A 4,023-nucleotide genomic window follows, 5' to 3' on the forward strand; every position below is an offset into this window, starting at 1 on the left:
GAGTTAGTTGGACAGTTAGTCAGGACCAGGGTCCCCAACAAGAAGATATGGAGTCAGGACAGCTAAGATAAAACAGTACTAACATCCTACTTTTCAGCTTAGATGGAACCACACTAGCATTCTGTTTTGCAGCCTTTGCAGAAGTGACTTCTGCAAAACATCCTAAAATAAGACAACCTCAGAGCATTTGTCACTATCAGGGGCAAGGGGCAGTTAAGACTAAGCCCCCAGATGTCACTTTTACATGACATTTACAACCAAGTAATATAAAAAGAAGGAAAAAAAATCTTCTTAAAGAGTCAGTAGTATTAAAAATGAGACCTAGAATGATCTTTAAGGAAGCCATAATTCTGGCATATTAGCTAGTCTCAGAGTCACAGTTTTCTCATTTTTAAGTGGGGATTGTAGTGTCAGTAGTTGTGAAAATTAAGATACCCTGAAAGTGCTTTATAAGGTAAAATTACTATATAAAAGGGAAATCTTTATTTTACATTTACATTACATGTCTTTATCAACAAATCTCTTTTTTGAAAGACAGTAACTAGCCAGAAATAATGCAGTTACTCCCCATTTATGTTTTACCACCTAAACATAAAAGCCCAGCTACTTTCCAGAGAGCCCAGAAACAAATCCATACAAAAACAGTCAACTGATCTTTGACAAGGGTGTTAGGAATACCCCATGAGGAAAAGACAGTGTCCTCAACAAATAGAGTTGGAAAACTGGTTATCTATATTTAAGAAAAAGAGATTGGACCCCCATCTAACACTATATCCCAAAATAGACTCAAAATGGATTAAAGATTTAATATAAGACTTGGAACTACAAAATTCCTAGAAGGAAACTTAGAAGAAAATCTTGACATTGGACTTGGCAATGGTTTTTCTGAATCTGACACCAAGAGCACAGGAACAGAACAAGGAAACATACAAGGAAACAGATTTTCTCCCAGAATCTCCAGAAAGGGCAGAGCCTACCAACATATTGACTTTAGCCCAATGAGACCTGTTTCTAACTTCTGACCTATAAAATAGAACATTACTAACTGTAAAATAACAAATTTGTGTTGTTTTAACTTTGTGGTAATTTATTATGGCAGCTATAGAAAACGGATACCACCAAGTAGTTTGAAACTCAGAGAGAAAAAAAAAATAAGTAATAACCCTCACAGGAAGTAAATCTTTTCTCTAATACTCAATGATAAAAAATCACTTTCTCATACCTTTCAAATAGTAAAACTAATAAATAATTTATACAGTATAGTAATAATAAAATGGTAATAGAGATAGTTTTGAACACACCTCACAGAGATAGACAAGGAAGGGCACCAAAGGAAGGGTACCTAACCCAGATCTGGTGGAAAGAAAACATTTCTGGGCTAAGTGGTAGTGATATCAAAGCAGTGGCTCAAAAGATGATTAAATCTTTGTCACATGGGTAGAGATAGAGTGTTGAAAGGACAAACTACATTTGAAAAGACTGGAAATTTAAATAAAGCATGAGAGTCAAGAAATAAGATAAGTTTAAACTAAGACGATCCAAAGTGGCAAAATAGGATGTCAAGGCAAGGGCTCATTTTAATAAATACCTATGTCCCTAAATCTTCCATATCACTAGTCCCAGTGGCTTCAAGATTAATCACATATGGGTAAGGCAAATGTGAGGAAAAAATTGCTTATTTCCCATCAGTGCCTACTCATGAAGCTATCTGGTTAGGAGCAATTCTAACTCCTACTATCTGTATTTCCAAACAAGTATGCACTACAGTCCTGTGACATTTTGTCTATTTTTTTTTTAATTTTTTATTGTTATGTTAATCCCCATACATTACATCATTAGTTCTAGATGAAGTGTTCCATGATTCATTGTTTGTGCATAACACCCAGTGCTCCATGCAGAACGTGCCCTCCTCAATACCCATCACCAGGCTAACCCATCCTCCCACCACCCTCCCCTCTAGAACCCTCAGTTTGTTTTTCAGAGTCCATCGTCTCTCATGGTTCATCTACCCCTCCGATTTCCCCCCCTTCATTCTTCCCCTCCTGCTACCTTCTTCTTCTTCTTCTTTTTTTTTTTTTCCTTAACATATGTTGCATTATTTGTTTCAGAGGTACAGATCTGAGATTCAACAGTCTTGCACAATTCCCAGCGCTTACCAGAGCACATACCCTCCCCAGTGGACATTTTGTCTATTTTAAGAAACTGATGCCACCAAATTCATTTCTTTATAAACAGAATCAAAGCACATAATTACAATTTCAGAGATTTCCATCACATTAGCTATTCTGAACACTTACACTATCATTCTGGAAACACCAGTTGCAACAGAAAAATAGTAACCCATTACATTTGTAAGTCCCAAAATACCTGAAGCATCTGTCTTTTAAGATGAACTTGGAGAAGAAATTACACAGAAGATAGACTTGGTGACAATCCGTCATCAACAGTAACCCAAACACATTAAGTGTTTTTATATATGCCTTTTAAGTGTCAGTAAAGATGACACATCCCGGGCATAGCATAGCTACTGCCACCAATGGAAACTGCCTTGTTTTATCTTTCTCTCTCTTATGGTTTACTTTTCACTGACCAGAAGCTGTTACAGCCGCAGATACAAGAAACCATTTAGAGAATGTCGAAACGTTGATTTCACGGAGAATGCTTTGCCATTTTCTGCATGTCCTTTGTATTTTTAAACCTGAGTCACCTCATCCATATGTCCATCTATGATAGTCATCTGAGAGTCAACATTTGTTAGTTAATATCAGAATTGATACTTCAAATGAAAACTATAGGAAAAAACAATATAAAGTTATGCTTTTACAAATTTGTATATCATCCTTGCACGGAGGCCATGCTAATCTTCTCTGCATCATTCCAATTTTAGTACGTGTGCTTTCAAAGCTAGCACTATAAAATGTTTACTTTTAAACCCACTAATCTTATGTTTCAGGAAAATGTAAGTTTGGGGCAAACAGCACTGTTATCAGTTGTAAGAAATCTAAAAAATTTGATGTGGCAAAAATTGGACAATCTGACACATGGGCACAGATTTTTCTTTAACAACATCTATTTTAGCTACAGTAATTTCTTCCTCTCTCCTGTTTCCAGGACCCTCCCAGAGCCAGTGAAATGGAAAGTTATGAAGAAGATAGGTTTTCTGGGTACACGATACTTTCTTTTCCAAACCTCCCTTCTTCTTGGTCCTCAGCTCTAGAGAGTAGTAGCTGTGTATTTGTTTGTTTGTTTTTCCTTTAGTAAAATATGAAAAAGAGGGGCATCTGGGTGGCTCAGTCGGTTAAATGCCTGCCTTGGGCTCAGGTCATGATCCCAGGGTCCTAGGATGGAGTGCCGCGTTAGGCTCCCTACTCAGGAAGCCTGCTTCTCCCTCTCCCTCTGCTGATTCCCCCTGCATGTGCTCCCCCAAGATAAATAAATAAAATCTTAATAAAAAAAGAAAAATACAAAAAAGAACAATTCACTCAATTATATATTTCTTCTTTTGTTCTAGTGTTTTGTTTGGCAAAAATCTAAGTTTAGTTCTGGTAAATAAACTTTCTGTATTGGCCTATCTCTTTGTTTCAGGACAGCAGTTTTCCCTATGAAAGCAATTCTTTGATGGCTCTAAGAATTGTTTTTCAATTTGTTCGGCATTTTTCTTCTTGTGAGGAGAGGAGTGATTTTTATTTTTTTTTAAAGATTTTATTTATTTATTTGATAGAGAGACACAGTGAGAGAGGGAACACAATCAGGGGGAGTGGGAGAGGGAGAAGCAGGCTTCCCACAGAGCAGGGAGCCCGATGCGGGGCTCGATGCGGAGCTCGATCCCAGGACGCTGGGATCATGACCTGAGCCAAAGGCAGATGCTTAACGATTAAGCCACCCAGGTGCCCCTGAGGACTGATGATTTTTAAACTCTTTACATGTCAGATGGGAAACCAGAAGTCTATGATGTGTTTTTGATGTTAACTACCACTAACATAACATAATAAAGTAAAATAAAATTAAAAAAAATAAAAATTT

General features: G+C 37.1%; 1 non-coding gene across 1 annotated transcript; it reads right to left on the reverse strand.

The window, feature by feature from the left end:
* Positions 1-2,804: 2,804 nt before the first annotated feature.
* Positions 2,805-2,911, reverse strand: LOC118015452. Its single transcript, XR_004680625.1, has one exon. It is a non-coding gene; the product is annotated as a U6 spliceosomal RNA (small nuclear RNA).
* Between the last annotated feature and the right edge of the window lie 1,112 nt (positions 2,912-4,023).

This window comes from Mirounga leonina, unplaced genomic scaffold, assembly GCF_011800145.1.
Source record: "Mirounga leonina isolate KUSES-001 unplaced genomic scaffold, KU_Mleo_1.0 Mir_165, whole genome shotgun sequence".
Taxonomy (NCBI): Eukaryota; Metazoa; Chordata; class Mammalia; order Carnivora; family Phocidae; genus Mirounga; species Mirounga leonina.